We start from the raw sequence: 20,159 nt of genomic DNA on the forward strand, positions 1-20,159 counted from the left end.
TATAATAACAATATTGAATTGTTGCAACTCGCATGGAATCTTTTGCAAGATGAAAAAATGAAAGTAAAATCTGATTTTGCAAGCTTTTCTTTAAATTATCGTAAATACGATCAACTATGAAAGATAAAAACGTTTTCATGTAAATATTAACTAAAGAAAATGTAATAAACTTGAAGATGAATTTTACCTTTTTTTTCTACGCTTATGCTTCTGGTTGCAACTGAAACAAGAAACATTGATATCAGATGGCTTACAGGATAAAATTCATGTGATCCATCATTTCCAAATGACACATGGAGCAATCTGAGATCCATGTATTACCTTCATCAGTCTCATTCTTTCTCATATTTTCTCTCTTCTCTCTCCATCATTCCCTCATATACTAATATATATTATTTAATATTTTGACTTGCTCGCAATCATTCTCATCATTTTGTGTTACCTTAAAAATTTTACTCGCTCAAATGGTGAACACAAAGAAGAGTACAAAGAAATGTTTATCTAATAATTAAAGTTACGAGAATGCAATTGAAAAGATAGAAGTTCAATGATAACTTCTTTACCTTGTAGAGACATGAGCCAGGATTGGGATTCAAAAGGCGAAAATTTTTGTCTATTTAGACTCTTTGCTCATTGATGCACTTGCTCGAAGCTTTGGTCGTCTAAAAGTTTCCTGTCAAAGGCTGAGCCTCGATAGATCGCAGTATGATAACTACTCTACTAAGTACAGCACTCTGACTCTTGGGTCGTCTACGGATCATTTTATACTCAGGCAGACCAACATAGATTCATTTTCAATCCAAGAGTTGAAAGCAAAATGGTTGTGCGTTGATAGACTCAAAGGTCAAGTTGCGTTAATGATCAATGTTTTGAGTTCATCGTTAACCTAATCATTTGGCTTTGATGATTTCCATGATTAAAGTTGATTTGACTCTAAACATTTCATTTGACTTGGAAAAAAGCTTATGAGTGATTCAAGGTTCACCGCAAGTCATCGGGTTATTTTACGTTATCATTTTGACGGCTGATTAGATTTAAAGCAACTGTATTGACTTGTCATGATGAGTCCTTTGATGACTAAAGTTGATTGCATGTTCAATGTTTAAGGAATGATTAAATGATTAAAACTTTTAAAAGTATCGAGTTGGGTTGTGTGACAATTGACGGCTTGCAATGACTCCATAAACAGTGAAACATTTAATAAGATAAGAAATTGCCTTCAAGACTAAACTTGGAATTCATTTCATTTTATCAAGATTCGGCAACAAATATTGATTAAAAGTTTACAAAAAAACCAAGTTGATGACTTGAAGCAAAACAAAAATTTGACTTGAAAAACATATGAAATGAACATTGATTGATTCATCAGTACAATGATGAGAAGCGAAATAGGAATTTCAAGAAGCAAAAAAAACTAGAAAAAGAGCAAATCTTGAAATATATTGAAAAGGTTAACTTGGCAATCTCAATGAAGCATCACTTGCTGACCGATTGAACAGCAAGTTTACCAACGGCAACAGGAAAAGGAAGCAAAATGATTGGTAAAAATGTGTTCAATTAGCATCTTGACTTCATTCAACTTCATCTGCTCATCTTTATCAACTATTAATGGCATTCATTTTTTTCTCTTCTCCATCTTGTTCAGCTTAACCGAAAATTTGTAATCATTTTTACCAAACAAAATGTCGCTACACAATTAGTGCTCAAACCAGTGTGAAAATGACTTTGTGGATCTCCCACTAATTTGTTTCCCTGTGGAGTCGAAAGAAAATTTAAATTTAAGTCAAAATTAAAATGGAAAAGCAAAGTCTCTGCTTGGCACAAACTTTTTCCCTCCAAAGTCATTTGCATGTTGATTGCTTATCCATTTTATTTAATTTGACGTCGGTACATCGTCTGATCAACTGTATCCTGTGCATAAAACATGAAACGCACACACACACACCGAAGACAACAGTAAACAATCTGAATTGGCATATGTTGAGTGAAGCATATTAAATAGCTTTACTCTCTTATCCACTTAATGGTTCATTAGAATCTCAAGTTTAACTTGATCATCAACATGATTCTCCTTCAATCACACCATCTTTCCCTTTGACCTTCCTCATCCACTGCACAGTCCAAGAAAAGCAACAAAAAGTTTTCCAGAAACATTGACCTTTCCATATTTTTGTACATAAATGCAGAGTTGATTAATATGGAAACTGTGACTTGGTAAAGTTGACCAAACGTTTTTCCTCTTTTATTACTCAATTGAACCAATTGCAACTCACAATTGTCAGAATTGGACACTTAGAATATAATTTTTTTCCGAATCTCATTTTCTCCTCGCAAAACCTGAGCTTTTCATCATTTCTTATCCTCATCTTAGGCTAGCAATTTTGTTGCACAGATTATTGTTATTGTTATTTTTTTGTCTCTTTCCTCAGATTCCTTACAGTTGAGACTTTCGTTACTTTCACTATTAACTTACTTTCCTCTCCCTTCACCTCGCATATAATGTTCAGTAGAAAAGCGAAACATGATAACAGAGTTAAGACAAGACAGCATTACTTATCTTTATATGGATATAATATAACAGGAAATCCTTATGGCAAAAGATGTAATAATAATATCGCAGTTCTCAAATATTATTTTTTTTACCATCAAAAACATTTCCTCCGGAAGTTTTTTTATCATCATCAGGGTAACGGCTTCAGTCTAAGGGTGAACACTTTGTTTTTCTTGGTGTCGCCATTTTTTATTCTTTTCCCAACCAGATTAATGCTACTTGAACATCGTTGTGATGCTCTACACTTGCTTCAGGATAAATATCATGCTAAGAGCATAATAATCAAATAACTTTGACTGTTTAACTTTTCCACAAAGTCAATAGTCTTTGTCAATCTTGCGATTATCTGTCTTCGAGTAACTTTTTTATCGTTTCCGTACTTTTCTCATATTCTTATGCTTCTTTTCTTATATTAATACAAACATTTCGACTATTTCATTTGAATTATTATATTAAATTGTGACTCATTCAAACGGAAAACTGTAAAATATTAATTTTGAAGAAAAGAGTTGAAAGGCATTCCCTGAGTCTGGTTAATATTTGCTTATCCAACATCAATTTTCAACCCAGAAACAGACTATATTGGCATTAGCGACACTTCGATAGTCTTCTCATTTCGGTTCTGATCTGTTAATGCATTCCGCTTTTGCACTTCAAAAGTTATTCAATAATTTTTCATTGTAATAATTGCAAAAAAAGCAAAATAAAGCTATTTCAAATGATTGAAAAAGTTTATTTGATTTGCAATTTTATGCAACGAAATTCAGTAATAAATCTACTGAATTGCAATTTGAATAAACGATTGAACTTAAAATCAAGATTCAAATCAATTGAATGGTTATAACCAGGACAAGGATGGTTGAAATGCAAATTCATAAGGAAATTATCGCACTTGTTGTGACCAGTTATGCACAATATAATGATTTTATGACCAATTAACAGTATTAATGTGACTCTCATTGCAAAAATTGAAACATTGTTTGCAGTAAGCAGAATAATTGAACAGATTTTATGACCATTTTGCGTTATTTGCGATTGAATTTCAAGTTTCAACTTTGATTAAATGACTGTTTAAATAGATTTGCAGATAATTGGGAACAATTTTATCAGCCTTGTACATTCGACCTAAAGTTTATTGATGAAATCTGGTTTACAATAGAAGACTTGACATTTCCATTCTCAAGATGGAACCTCAAAATTATAATTTCACTTCTTTGCGTAGCTTCGTCTTATTATTGAAACAAAAGTTAACCAGTATGCAATCGTGTTGATCACGATAATGAATACTGTAATGAAGGAAATCGATTGTATTCTAATAAGCATTTGACTGAGCTATAAATGAAATATGCGTTGCCTGCAATTGAATGTTACTCAGTCAGCATAAAATGTTGTTTCTTGCAATCAAAACAGATCAGAATTTTCTATTCTCAATTCTAGTCTGATTAGTTGAATGACTGAATAGACTTTGAGAGAAAGAAAGAAAATGTAATTTGTTTAATTATGCGTTCTTACCAAACAATGCGTTTTACCTGAATAATATTGAACTGAATCTGGAGAAGTAGAAAGAAAAGGTTTATTCGTGTATTTACCTTTCCTCAGGTTTATTATCCTCTGTTATTATTCCTGTGAATATCTTACAGGATAGAACGAGAAAAGGAAAGAAGTTTATAATGTACAATAAAACAAGTGATAATAATAAAAATTACGAGCAATAATGACGATAATAGCAGTGAAAGAGAGTAGAGTTTCAATCAATCATGAAAAGCTTTCCTTTTTATTGTCCTAATCAATAGATGATCAACGTTTGTTTATTGTTTTGTTAATGTTACTGTTTACCATTTAATGCGCTTTTGTTGATATCACTTCAAGTAAAAATGTTTACTCACTTTGGTTCGATAGCAAACAAATCAATGGAAAACCAGAAAAGTTATAATCAATCTTATGGTCATTGTGATTAAAAAAGCCCGTAAACCCATGAGTTTAATTGATTATCATTTTGGGAGGCAAAAAATTCATAATCATTCTGCATTGGGAAGAATGAAAAATTTTCTGTTCTCTTCTTGGTTCCTTTTGATATTGTAATCATTTTGCCTCTTCTCCCAATTGAACCAAAAGATTTATTCAATCCATTAACGATTAATGTTGTACTTCATTTGTGTTCAATAATGGATGAACAGCTCTTGTTGAACAAGAGTCAATTTAAGCTAATAGAAGGTTGAAAATTGAAAATATTTTAGTTTCAATTTGAATTCTCTATTTACTTTCAACTCATTTCGTTGTGGTTTATTTCATCTTTTTTTTATTCTTGCTCTCTCACTCAACTTATCAACTCAACCAGACTTTTTTTTTGTTTGATTCAATATTGTTCCATTAATGCATTATGAGTTTTAGCTTGCAATGAATTCATTCTGATGAACATTATTGTTGTATTGCCACATTATTGTATTATTGTTAATGTAAAGCAGTCGCAAGGAAAAAAACAGAACCTATTATTACATCAATTTACCAAATGCAAAATCTTTCAACTTATTCAATGGAACAAGAATATTTCCATTTAATTTATAATTACATGTACTTTAAGATATTGCACTGGTTATTAACTTGTTAATATTTTCATATTTGACAATTTTCGTCCAAAGAGAAATGGTTTACCAATCATACAATGGCCATCAGCTTTGGTTACTGAAACTGCTGCGAACTAAATTCAAGTCACCTTTTTATGCTAAAAGGTGAGATGTTGAACGCAGTTTAGAAAATTTGCGAATTTTAAAAAGCTTGAAAATCTAATTTGAGCAGAAAATTACCTTTAAATTTTACAACTAGCAGTAGCAAATATACACAATTCAACTCCTTTACACAGAAAAGGCAAGAAACGCTAGAAAAGGTAAGTTCATATTTGGTTACGGGATAACACTTGCTCATCAAAGTACTAAATGAAACTAGTAAATCTAAATTTGCAGTGATTTCAATTTTCTGATTGCTGAATACAATTCAAAGTTCATATTTTTAGAAATTGGAGAACTAAATTGTCTTTGAAAACTTTCTCTTGAATTAACATTCAATGCATTCTAAACTGTTATAATTTAGTTGCACAAAATGGTAACAACTCAACGTTCACAAACTAACGGAATGGCTTAACGAGTAAACCGAACGGTTTGCCGATCATTTTGTCATTATTGTCAAGAAACTATTCTTCTTCGATAAACTTAAGTTTAACTTGGTTTACTTTCTTGATTCTAGCGCATTTCTTTGCATTTGCAACTATTATGATATTAGTATTTCTATCGGCATTACTTCATATCCCATGAAAGGTAAATCTTTCTAATATTCTAGTTCATTTGATGAGGAACAATTTTTCTTGGGAAATAGTTTTTGTTTTAAATGAAATGTGAACCTGCAAATGGTTCTATTATTTTTAATAAACCTTCTTCTTGGTGCTTAAACAATAACATCTATTATACCCCAACCATGATTCGATTTTTGAATAAACTTGCAAAACTGGTGAAACCATTAAACGAAAATGTTCAAACAATTTTAGTCAATTGATTAAACTTAATAATTCGATTGGGAAAATTGTAATTGATGAAATTTCCAAGCACATACTTGAGTAGCAATTGGAATAGAGAGAAAGAGCAATTATTGTGCTTGAAATATCGGAGAGTTTCAACGAAAATGATTAAATGTTGAATCAAGAGTAAAACAAACAGAAAAATGAACAACTGAATTGAGCAAAAATTGAGCAAAATAACAAACGCTTTTTTATTATTATGCAAATTTACATGTTTATTATGGTAAAGGGAAAAAAGTGGAAAGTGAAATGATCAAGGGAATGAAAGACTGTAAATTGAGTAAAATTTTAAAGTTTTTCAGTGATAAAAGTGGAAGAAAATGTTGCATGAAATGAACCAAATTGATGGAAAACAATTTTCTACTTGAAATAAACTCTGCTCATTTCCATCATTTATTGTAATATTACAAATGAACTTTCGCAGGAGAGAAAAGGAAGGAAAAATAATTTCGTTTACTCTTGGCCCCTTCAACAGTTGCCAGCATAATTAATCAACAATATTAGACTTTAAATTGGCCAAAGTACGAGTTGATAAAAAAACATTCACTCTTCACTAAACTGTCAATTGCACTTTGTTGAGCAGTTAACTTCAGCTTGGCCAGTCTCATGTAAATACAGTTTGATGCAAAAAAAGAGTGAAAAATGTTTAACCAAAATTTGATTCCCAAACTTTGGTTGGAAATATTAAAATGCAAAAAAAAGTTATTAACATAGTTTATGTAAACTGAGGTTCGTGTTGGTAAACATGGAAACGATTAGTGACTAAAGTGGAAGAAACAAAAATCCCATGAAATAGCATGACATCAATCAAAGGAAATTGCTACTGAAACTGATAATCAGCAAATCTGAATCGCTGAATTTGCAACATTTTGTCCTTTTCTCTGTCTCTTGTTTTACCTTTCAACTTGCCAGGATAAAGTCTAGGCTAATCAATCAAACGACCAAATTAAAAGGTGTAACAACAAACATGGCACAAGTTTACTGACCCAAATTGAGTAACTCATTTTGTTTCATGATTCTCCTCTTCTTTTTACACCACAAATTGCTGGACCAATGTTGAACATTTTTACCTTTTTGTCCTCTTCTCATTACTTCAATCCAAGTTGATGCAAATGCAAGTCAGTGAAACCCAAATCGATTGAGTTCAACTTTAGACAAAACTTTTCAAAACTTACTTTAATAGTTCAACTTGAATCGATCTTGAAGGGGAAAGATTTCAAGATGAATTTAAGATAAGATTCATTGTTCAGGTTTAATGAGCGAATCTTTTGATAGCTTTTCGATTCATTTAAAATCGTTTTTTTCGTAAATGTTTCAATATTTTGTAGCGTTCAGTTGGCTTTTGAAAATGTTTCGGGTTAAACTGATTTACTGTAATCGAGACGATTGATTGTTTGTTTGATTAATTGTGATTAACATGGTTTAAGGTTTGATTTTGCTAATTGAATTACCTTTAATGATTAATAAATAATGCATTTCTATTGTAGCTTCATCTTGCAATTGTTTGTTTACTTTTTGTTTACACTGTCTTTCATTCCACCTTTTCTGGCCAATTCAGGTTAATCATTGATGAGTTGAAATAGTAAACCCAATTCAATCTAAAACTAGTTTAATCTAATTTTCTGTTTACACACAAATTAATCTACTTTTATCCAATAAAGGTAATAAAAGCATCAACTCAATGGAATGAAACTAACCAGAAAAATTCCAGTTTTCCTGTTTTGTTGCCAGTTTAATGATAGACTTGACAAAAAATGCAAAATTTTGGGCCAAATTTTTCCATTCTTACCAACAATGATGATGAAAATGTAAAAGTTGCATTCAAAGTCCATTAAAATTTTAATGTGTGCTTCAGGTGTAAAGAAGAGCTGGAAAAAAGGTTTGCTTTTGTGCGAAAATTTAAAAGAGGAAAAATGTAAAACTTGAAAATAAATTCTTTGTCTCAATCGACCAATCATGTTCATCTCATTGTCCATTTGGTCAGTGAAAATTGAATCCGTTCAACAACAAAGTTGGTCTAATTGATGAAATTAGAGAAACGATTAACTTTTTCAATCTTGAAATTCAATTATTTAACATGAAAAGAAAAGCATGGAAAACGAAAAAAAGGAAATATTTCAAGTTGATTAATATTAATATCATTATCCAAACTCGAGTCACACTTTTTTTTCAGCTTCTCCTTTGTTCCATAAATATTCATATTTATAAATATTTATATTATCATGTAAATGACATGACATTATTCAAGTTGGTGAAACATAAGACGGTGAAGAAGTAAAAGGGAAAAAACAATTGATCCAAAAATTCATTTTTCTGCACAAATGCAAATACCACAGCTAATTGTTACCCATTCATGGTTGCTGTTGGAGAGCAAAAGGTTTCAATGAAAAGTCGAATGAAATTTTGTGCCAAATGTTTCAGTGGAAAGACAAATGTTGAATTGATAAATGATAATCGATAAACTGAATGAACACAAAAATCGACTCTTTACATGTTCAATGGCTATGATCGTAATGATGGTAAAAGTGTTTACTGGTTGCGAATGGTTGGTGATGCAAAAAATGCCCCAAAATATGGTTCATTGTAACTCGACGTAAATTCACTGTAATTTAATACTTTTCCTTCTTTCTGTTTGTAGCTCAAATGCTTCATCATTATTACAGTTATTACATGAATCTAATTGAATTACATGGTAAAGTCAATTGTAAGCTCATCTTTATTGTGCAAAGTTTCAGTGGAATCTTCTTTTCTCTTTTCATTTCTTCTTCTTTTCCCTCATCATCTTCCCTCGATGACCAGCCAATGCGAAAAAGAAATTGAATAATCAAAGAAAGGTTCAGTAGAGATGATCAAGTATTGACCAGTTTGATGAGTTTCCTAATGGAATGAAATTTATATCATGTAAACATGATTCACTGAAAGATAATTGAAAAAATCTTCATTTCTATTCAAAACTTTTCTTTTTTTTGCGACTTTGTTGCACTCTTTATCCATAAAGTTTAGTAATCTGATCGAGTTTTCAGTCTTTTGTTCAGTTTGTGGTCAACATTTTTTCAACTTTTGTTTCCATTCGTGTAAAGTTTATCACTTTAATATCAATTTCATTTTGCACTTTACATGATACAAATGAAACTATGAAGAATGCTGAAGAATGAAAAAGTAAAAAGAAAAGGAAAATGTTTTTGTTTTTACTTTTTAATGCTTCTGTTGTTGTTTTGCTATTATCGTGTTCTTGTTTGCTTATTAAATAATAACTCAACTTTTCATCTACTTTATCATTGTATTACAAAGTTCTATACAGTTATTCAACTTGTTCAGTAACATGTTTTAACTCTTTTTTTGTTTTCTCTGGTTTCTATTCGAGTTTCAGTATTAATGAGCGTTAACACTTTTTCACACATAAATGAGGATTAAATTGTATCAGGGTAAACATGGAAGAGGGTTCAATTCAACTCTAACTTTTACTCTTTTTGTACATTTTGTATCAAGATAAGTTCGAGGGCATTTCCTTCATTTTTACTTGCAACATTTTTTCTAAACTTTTTACTTCTAATTGAATACTTTTTTTTTCATTCCCAATGAAAAATATTACTTTCAACAGATTTGTTTTTTCACCACTTTTATCATGCATGTTTAATGCTAAATACTCAATCTAATGAGTATTCTTACTCTTCTCAAACTTGAGTTTAATCAATAATTGCACTTCACTTTTCACTTTTGCAAATCTAAATATTTCAACGTTTTCACGAGTTAAATTTATCAACTCATGACACAGAGTAAAGTAAGGTTTTATATCAATATGAGACATTTGAATGTCCGATTTTCTGAACATATATTTTTCATTGTAATCCTTCATTAAGAGGTAGTTGATCCATCAATGAAGTGATGAGCTAATATTGGAATAAAGATTTCACTTATTTCACGCTATCAACAACCTTCAACTCGCATGATCAATATTAACCTCATCGTAGGGATCAAAGATAACTACGATTCAGCGAGATCAAAGCGTGTTGTTAGTTTTTCTACCTGTGAACCCTCCATTTGTAGATTTTCGTCATTTACTGTTTTGTAATTGTTGATGAAGCCTTTGCTGTTTCCGACTTGCTTTGCTTCAAGTGTCCCTACTTGTCTGTCTATCTGTCTAGATATTTCCCTGATACTAGTGTCAAACAAAAGCGCAATGATCTTGTTAACAAAAGTTTATCAACTTGAGCCGACTTGAAAATTGATCAACACTTGGATAATGTACTTTGTTGATTTATTATCGTAGTCTAAACAAAAGTATCGCAACGTTAAACAACATTTTTCTTCTTTATATTTACTTTCCCAGACTCGACTTCAGAATTTATCAGCGATTAAAGTAAACAGTTGAAGTTGATTGGCTCTTGATTAAATGTCAATTGAATCTGTAACTTTATAATTGAAAAGTTTAGTGAACAACAGAGTTCAAAAATAGTAAATGGAACTAAAATAAGTTCAATTGATAAATTGAACTGTTTCCTTTGCCTTCTTTATAAACCGTTATCAATTGATTTAATCTAATGATGATGATAATCAACTTTTGACAACCTTGAATTTAAATTGCAAGTTATCATTACACTTTGAAAGAAGAAAGCAGAGAAAAAAGGAAAAAGAATAAGTTTAGATGAGAAAATATTGATAAATGCAAAACAATGTGAACTTGATTCACGGAAAGAAGCACTTACGAACAATCTTGATTCAAACTTCTTCCTATTTTCAAATTCAATTGTCATCAGCAACATCAGATAATCAACATTCATGACTAGCAAAGGCGAAGAAGAAGAAGATAACAGAAACAATAAAGAAACTTGAAAATTATTTTCCCTCTTCAAACAGAACAAGGAAAAGAAGCGAAAGTTGAACTTATTGAACTTGAGCATCTTTTTTGTTTCCGTTTCTTCATTTCCACATTTCCTTTTGCTCAGCATTCGATTAACCCTCTCATCATCATTAGATCATTATTTTTCCCTCAACTTGCACATTCTGATTGAAAGGTAGAGTAAAACTGTCACTTCCATCGAACTGGTGAGAGCAAAAAGTGATTATGACTTTGCACAGTTGAAAGTGAATTAGCACTTTAATCCAACCTGTTATCCATCAATTTTAACCCAATGATTATTGAGCTTTTTTGTATTACTAAACTGTTTCATGTCAACTCGACTCTTGTCACTTTTGCTCCACTCAACCTGGATATAATCATGTTCAATTGTTTTCCTTGTTTCAATCAACAACAATTCAACAATGAAAAAAATGGTTTCAAACAAGTTTACCATTTTTCATCAAAACTTTTTTTTTCACTTTTCATTTTCAACTTTTCCTGCAAAAGTCAATTGTGTTGAATTGTAAACACCAATATGAACCATTTTCAAAAGCAAAGTTCAATCAAGTTTGAAACAATTTTGAAACTTGAAATCACTTTGAAGAAAAAAAGTTTGCTCTTTTCAATCCAAGCAACTTGTTGTCAAATGAAAAATGTATCATTAAAATCGTTGAAAGTAATCATCACAAAGGAATCAAGAGCAATGTTAACAATGGCCTTCTTCACTGGCTCTTTCGGCCCTTTTCTCGCCTCTGTTTATCAGTTCAGTTTTCACTTTATCGCCAAGCTCTGTTTAATATCTTTCAATATCTTTGCAGCTTCAATTCAAGGCTCAAGGCTTTTACAAAAAAGTGGCCAAAATGGTTTCCAAATGAAAATGATCAACTTTTCTTGACTTTCTTCTTCAACCTGGACTTGACAGTTAATTAAAATTTTTATTAAATTTGTAGCTATCAATTAAGTTGATAAACAGGGTTCATCTGGCGTTTAATTATTGAGGTTTCATTTGGCCATTTAAAATTACAACTTATTGAACATTCACTTTGATTGATTAGCATTTGATAAAACAATGATAATTAATACAGATGAAGCTATTAGGCCTTTGGTTCTGGTCAAAAGTTTTTACTCGTCTTAAAGCTTTTTTTCCGTGAGACTTATCCAGTCTTGAGTTCAATAAACTAAAAGTTTACGGTTTAACTTGAAATGTGTCTCAATAAGCATATTTGATTGTTCAATTTAGTTTGCAATTTAAGTGTGACAATTAATGGTCGTCTTGTACAGATGTTTGTTAGTCCATTATTATGCTTCATTATAAGATTGTTTACGGTCAAGCCTAAAATGAACTGTAGCCCTTAAGAGGCTCGAAAAAAAGACTTATTCTTTGAATGGTCAAATTTTTCCATTTCTCTTTGAAATCCTTTATTTCCTTTATAATAACCTTCTATTAATAGTCAATTGAGAGGTCAATTTGAAAAGGGTTGCGTTGAAGGTGATATTCACCTGAGAATGGCCTTTAACGACATAATGGAGAGAAAATATTGCCATCGAAACTTTATCTTGCTGACAAAAGATACTGAAGTTTGTTATTTATGCAAAAAATGAAAATCTATTGAAATATGAAGTAAAATGAACGAGTAAAATGCAGAAACTTTGACCAGTTTAGAAAGGCAAGAGTCGATTTGACAAGTTTCATTCAATAGGCAAAGTTGGCTGATGTAAAGCTTCACAAACTTCATCTGCATAGTCAATGATTCTTGAGATTTTTGGACTTTAAACTTGTTCTTTTCATTATTGTTGGAACGCTGAAAATCTCGACATCTCACGATCAAACGCTGATGTAGGTTGAAGCTGGAAAACTCACTGAATTGCGATTCTTAACTCGAAAGTCAAACGCTTTTTTTCATATCTTTTAGTGATTCAAGTTGGAAGGATTTTACATCAGCAATTGTGCTTTCATAGACTTGTGTTTAGGTCAACAGTTTGGATATTTTTAGTTTTAAACTTTTTTCGTATCTTTAAATCTCAGTGATTAAATTGATATTTGAAATGGAAACTTGCTCATTAATGTTTTCAATGCATCTGAATAGTTGATAGTGTTTCAATGCAACTTGAAATTATTCAAGAAAAGGAATCTATTTTGATGAGAAGTTCATTTTTTACAGTTTGTGACTCTGAATAATCAACTTGAAATGTCACATTTCCATAACCTTTTACCATTTTTTGATCATTCAATCCGCAACATCTAATGTACCAAAATGATTCTTGAAATAAACTGTCAAATTTCGTTTTTTTCTCAATTTCTTTCATGTTCATTGGTAATTCAAAAAAAGAGATTCAAGTTGATGAAGTGAATCACGCAACAATCGAAGCTAATGTTAGCAACATTGAGCATCTAATTGACGCCCAATCCATTGACAATGGATATCATTTTACCTCAATTTAGACATGAATAAACATTAACTGTGATTAGCGAAATTTGCCCTGAAAAGAGTTCACAATAAAAACTTGAGTTTGTCAACTTTGAATGGAAAAAGAAGAAAGTTCAACTTGAAAATCACAAATTGATTAAATTGATCAAACACTATCCAAAGGGCGTAAAGTAAATAGTCTGGAGAAATGCTGTTGATTATTGGAAATGAGCTGAACAAATTTAATAACAATAATTTGGTGAAAGAGGAAAGTTAAAAAAAAGTAAATGGTAAAGAAGTTGAAAAAAACTTGAATCTTGAAAGATGCTCGTATTGATCATGTTAACGAGCAAATGATGAAAATAATATTGATTCAAGAATTGAATGTTTACCTTTTACTGTTGATGTAAAAAGCCAAGTTTAACTTGAACTTACCCTTTGCTTAACCATGAAAAAACATACAACTTGCAATATTTATTTATCTGTTATTATAATTTAATTTTGTTTACTCTACTTCACTCTGTCCATAACTTTTCCATGTTAATCAGCTTCAATTTATTTACTTTTACCATCATCATTATCATCCTCATCATCATCATGTTTTCCACTTCAAACTGATTTTGTTTGAGAAGAAGAAGAAGCGAAAAAATGAATGCAAATTTTGATTGTAAATTTGACTCTTTTACTCTTCTTTTTGATGATTGATTATGATGATGAAAAAATTTCGAGTCAATTTCAATAAATTTTTTCATTTCATTTTCATTCATTTTTGCATGAGTTTATCAAAGTAGACCAAATATGGAAAATATTTTCACTTTTTTTTCTCCTTCTCTGTAAAGCTAATCAAAATGTATTGAGTTTTGCATTTCCAGATGAACTCTAATCAAATTGGAAATATTGCTTGGCGCTATTCATCTTTTACTGTTGAAGGTTTAATCATTTCCCTGGTAAAGTTGCAGTTATCTTCGTGTTCATCTGTTTCTCAATGATAACGTTTATTATTGTTACCGTTGTTGGTGTTGGAAAAGTGGGGAGAAAACTGAGAAATGGAAAAGAAATAAAGATTCATGAGTTTATATTTATTCTTGTTATTCTTTTCATCTTTAGGGATTCTTTGCCTTTAAGCGATTATATCAATCGTGACCGATATAAAAGTGGTAAAGAGAGAATGGAAAAGAGAGGAAAAATGATGAATAACAAGATGTTATCTTGTATTAAAAACCGCTGATAAAAGTTTTTATGATGAGAAATGTTGAGCTTCTTCTCCTTGGATAAGGTGCTATATGAGGTAATAATAATTCAAAGACCTTTTCCAAATCTCCTAAGGGTATAGTGAGAAGAAGAGTCAAGATGTGTGAAAGAGACTTGAACTTGTGAATATACTGCAAGGAGAAGAAGAGAGTAAAAAGGGGAGAAGAAAAATGGTGAAGATAAAGATTAAATGATAGAGATTAGATGAGAGGATGAGAGTAAATATGATGGAGGAAGAGATAAAAGGTGAAAGTGAAGATGAACAGAAAAATATGAGATGCCAAAGAGATTATGAGAGTGAGAGAAGCACGCAATTGGAGAGGCAAGAAAATGGATTGTATGAAGAGATGGAGAACAAGTTTCGTTGACGAAATTTTGCAACTTTTATTTTTCGCCCCTTTCAGTGCTGGTCATGTTTCCAAAGTGCATCATGTAAAAACTGCGGAAATTGTGTGTTTCCATTGTTTACAGGAAAATGCAAGGCCAACAGTGCGATCATCATAATGATGATGAAGATGAAAATGATGAGCAAGATGAAGATGGCAATGTTGATATGAAACAGGCTACGCACTTGTTGGCCCTTTAATTGACTTGAGACCGCTTTTGACCTTCACCAGACAGGATAAGTTTAACAAAAGATTAACAATATCATCATCAAGTTGATCGTCATTTTTATCTTCATTATCAGTAAATAGTGAAAATTGGAAATGCTCAGATTTGAATCTTGAGCATTAATGAAACGGCCAAATTTACCTCAACCTTTTCGCATTTTAATTATCACTATTGTTATTAACATGGTTATTGTGGAGTGCAATAAAAGTGAATGAAATGTAAACTTGAAAAAAATGATATTTCTCTTCTTCTTCTCATCTTTCATGCTCATCATGTTTCAATAATTGATTATTCACGTTACCTGAGATTCATTTCTGCTTCTTCATTTTTTATCCCACTTTTCATCTTCACTTTTCACATTCACTTTACCAATATTTTATTCATTATTTTTCTTCTCTTTTTTTCTGGGTTACATTTGATATTGTAACGATAAATGCTAATTAGCTTTTGGCTTGCTTTCAATGTTGTTGATCTCAATACAAAATTACGATAATGAATTCATTTCTTTAGTGTCTTTCGCTTGCTGACCATTCAACTGTTGTGTGTTTAAGATTTAACATTTAATTGATTATCTACTTAAAATTCAGTTTAAAAAAAGGTCAAAACTTTAATCATGATGAATCCTGGATGCTCTCGTGAAACATTACATGACAATTTAATCATAAATGTTAATTGGCTAAAATTGATTTACTCGTGTTAAATTGTTCACTTGGCTGTTTACCTTTTTCTAAACATTTTTGATTAATTTGATCAATTTATTGGTAAACAATTTGAAAATGGCTCTTCTGTTTACTCGCATTTGAATGAAGCAAAGAGTAAAATTGAGTAATTATCGGTGGCAAGAGTAAACATTGTTTCCTTCCCTTTGCCCTGAAGCTTCATGAATTGAATAATATTTCAATTGTGAAAAGACTCTAATTGATATAAATTGCTAATGCAGGTAAAATGGGTTGAATCTGGAGTTTGGACAAGAAAATTTTTCTCCAAAAATTTTTGCTTCCATCTTTTCAAGGTTAACCATTGACCTCAATTTTTAACCTTTCTGTTACAATTGAAAGGCAAAATGATATCAATGAAGTAAAATTTGTAACAAAAAACAATTCTATTAACTGTTATTTCTCCTGAATTATGATTAACAGTGGCTGGCACAGAATCAGTTGAAGCTCAAAATTAACCTGAAAATTGATCCATCATTAAATTAAAGGGTCCAAGTGTATTAGATGATGAGGATAAAGAGAAAAGGAAAATGGATAAAAGTGTTTTTTTTCTGGAAGAAACAGTTTGACTCACTAGGAAGTTGAAGATGAAATGATATTAGTGTTACTATTATTATCATTATCAGTTATTCTTATTGTTGTATCATCATTGTTATTACAGGGTTACTGGTTAAGGAAAGGATGATGATGAAGGGAGAAGCAAGTTGAATGTCATTGGAAGAAGATAAAGGGTAAAAATGGGATGATTATTTGATTGCGATAATGATCATGATGATACAAGGCTGAGCTTTTTTTCTGGCTAAAAAACAAGGCTAAACTATCAATCGGTCATAATAAGCAATGGGAAGGTGATGATGAAGGGTAAACAATCAATGGTCATTTGGATGATGGCGAGTAAAGATGAATGTTTGTGAGTGAAAAAAGGTTGAATAAAAATGATTGGGAATGGGTAAAATGGGAGAAGGATATTGATGATGAGGATGAAGAAATGTCAAGATCTGAATAACCTGTCAGTGTTATTATCATTAATAGAGAGGTTCATTGACTGGTGTGAGGGAATGCATTTGAATTTGAATCATTTTTTCTTCGTTTTCTTTCTTTTGTGTAACATTTGTTTCTCCTTCTTCTTTCTAATACTTTCTCATTTATACTCACAACTATTACATTGAGATGAAGAGGAGGAGGAAGAGGAGGAAAAAAGAGGAAAAGATAGATACAAGTGGAATTGATAAAAGAGATGAAAAGAGTGCATATTGTTCCTATCAATGAGTCAACAAAATTATTAATTTACATTTTCACTCTCCATTAAACAATTCAGTTTCATTTCACTTTTATCAATTGATTTTGTCAAATTTACTTTTGACTTACACATTTGCTCGTAAAGTTTACCCTCAATGGTAAGCATAGAGTCAACCCAAAGGTGGCTCTTTTAGGTTGACTTTTTATCTCATTATAAGGGTCACGATCAGTCTTCTTAACTGTCTTTTTCATTCAATTTTCACCACTAAAATGATATAGTCTGAAGATACATTTAATAAACAATTTGTCAGCTAAAGATCGATCCCCGTTTAGGTTAGATGATAAAGTCGAAGTTTATTTACATCAAAAAAAATTTCAGTGATTTTTGAAACTCTGTGGTTTGCCCTCAAAGTCAAGGCTTAGACAACCTAAGAGATGGCACTTTGGGTTGCAACTCGATTCAATATGTTGGGTCATGGAATGGAAGAAAGTAAATTGGCATTCGAGTTGGAAAAAACTTTTGTCTTTTTTTGTCAAAGAGTTTCAACTTTGAAGTGGACCAAAACTAGATTTTTAAAATTGAAATTGAAAATTTCTCGCACTAAGTGGTATTTTGAAAATTTTTACAAAGGTCAATAATGAAATTTTGGATGAAAATTTTTTCCTGTTTTGTGCATTTTGATTATAATTGGTAAACGTGAAAATTATTGAAAGGTTAAAAATGGGTTTGCACTTTTTTGCTCTAAAAGTACTTGTATTGGTTGCTGATTAACACAGCTTTGGTTCAAATGAAGTTAATTGTTTCAATTTAACATTTTCTTCTTTATAAGTGATGTTAAATAGGTGATGGAAATGTCAGGTAGAAAGAAAATTTTCTTTAACCCAACTGACCAAAGTAAATAAGAGAACTCAATTTTTGCTCTTTCTTTCAAGTCTCTACAATAACCTGTCATCATTGTTTACTTTCAGGTTACTTTGTGTTTTCTTTTGTTTATTTGTTTACTTCTAATAATGTTAAGAGTTGTGAGTTTACATTTTATTGCAATCATTTACCACCAAGTGTTATCAGGTAAACAACTTTGATTATTACTATGATTTACTTTATTTCAAGCGAAAGCAAAAAAGCAAAACAAAGATAAAAGGAAAACAGAAGAAGAAGAAGAAGAAAAATGATGCAAAGAAGAACCATTACGACTTATTGTTTACACCTTAACAATTTTTTACCTTTTCAAGTTCAATTCACAATGTTTACCTGGGCAACCTTTTCTTTACCTTTTACCTTTTAGGAGTGAATCGTTTTATCTTTGACCTTTTCTTTAAAGTTTAAGGGATGAAATTGTTTCTCAAAAAGCGAGTCAAATGATTATCATTGGACAGGTTAACGAAAGTTTAGCCAAGAGTTTACCTTAATGAAGGTAATAGTTGAAGGTAAAAAACATTGTAAATCATCTCATGGATAACAAGTGATTGCATCCTCAGGCAAACGCATCTAGTTGCTTCTTGACTCTCATCTCGGTCCATCTTTTAGTCTTGAAAGAATGTAAGGGAATGAAACTTGGGCAAAGAAGAGCGAAAAAAGAGAGAAGAAAAAAAGTTGAAGACGAAAATAAATGAGTGGCTAGTAAAATAGGGAAGAATGATGAAGAAAGTGGAAGATGAAGTGAAGATGAAAAGATGATCTCGATAAGATTATTTTACAAACATTGCAAGTTTACAAGTTTTGCTCGGAAAAAATGTTTCTCCAAAGTCTGGAAAACTTGAAAACTGAAAGAAGCTCAAAAATAGTTACAAAGAGTTTCCTTTTGATTCTCATTTTTATCCTCATCACCATCACCATCATCATTATCATTTCCCTTCATGGCTCATCTCTTGTCTCAACTCTTGTTTCAACTCTTTTTGCCTCTAAATTTTGACCCATTTTTGCTCGCAAATTGAATCGATGAGTTAAAGAAGATGAATTGAGATGAATTGCGATTAAAATGATGTTTAACTTTTCATCAATTATTATTACAATTGATGGTTATTAATTTAACTTTTATTGATAAATAATGGAAAATGATAATTTCAAATTTTTCCTGAGATTCGCTTCAAACACAAAATTGTTTCCCATTTGATTAAAGAGTAGAAACAATAAAAGTCTATTAAAAGTGACTTTGACTTAATAGCTTGAAGCACTTTTACTCATTTAAAATGATCAAGATAGATTAATGATTAAAGCGAGATTGATGATGATGAGGATGAAATGGCTTGCGATCAACAATTATCAATGTGATTCTCTTGTTTTCATTTCATCAACTGAAACTGAATGTTAAGTGATGATTTAAAGGGTGGAAATGATTTTGTCAGCAACATTTCAAAGTTGAAAGACAATTTAAACAATCAATTAACTGATCAATTGAGTTGCAATTGGTATAGAGTTTGATATTTTTAGAGAATCTTTTTTTTCCTGGAAAATGGAAAATTTTTCATTGCCAATGAATTTTCATGTTGATCAACTAGATTGTTAATTAACTGTCACTTGCAGATAATCAGCTTGGCAAATTTCATGAGAAATTTTTTTTTCACTTTTTCGACAATCTTTTGTTCTCGTTTACATTCAAAGGAAACAATGTTTTTTTCAGTTTGTTTTGCTCATGATAAAGTTTGTACCTTTTGTAATCAATTTGAATGGGAAAACATCATCACTGGAATTAACCGTTTCATTTGGTGCAAGTTGAGGAAGAAAAGAGTTTAATCATTTGTTATTTGAATAACTTTTATTTTGCAAGTTGAACAATTTAAAGTAAAGAGTGTGATTAAGTTCACAGTTGTGATGATTACAATTGAATTAATCATTTCATTAATTCCGTGTTATTTTCATCAACTATTTAAACATTGTTTAATCATGTAAAAGTGTCCAACTGGACAAAATTAAATTTTTACTTCTTTTCAATTTAATCATTTAGTTGGAATGAATGGATGAGAAACAATCGAT

The sequence above is a fragment of the Tetranychus urticae genome, chromosome 1 (assembly GCF_039701765.1).
Source record: "Tetranychus urticae isolate SD_2017Ah chromosome 1, NJAU_TeUrti_SD_1.0, whole genome shotgun sequence".
NCBI classification, from domain to species: Eukaryota; Metazoa; Arthropoda; class Arachnida; order Trombidiformes; family Tetranychidae; genus Tetranychus; species Tetranychus urticae.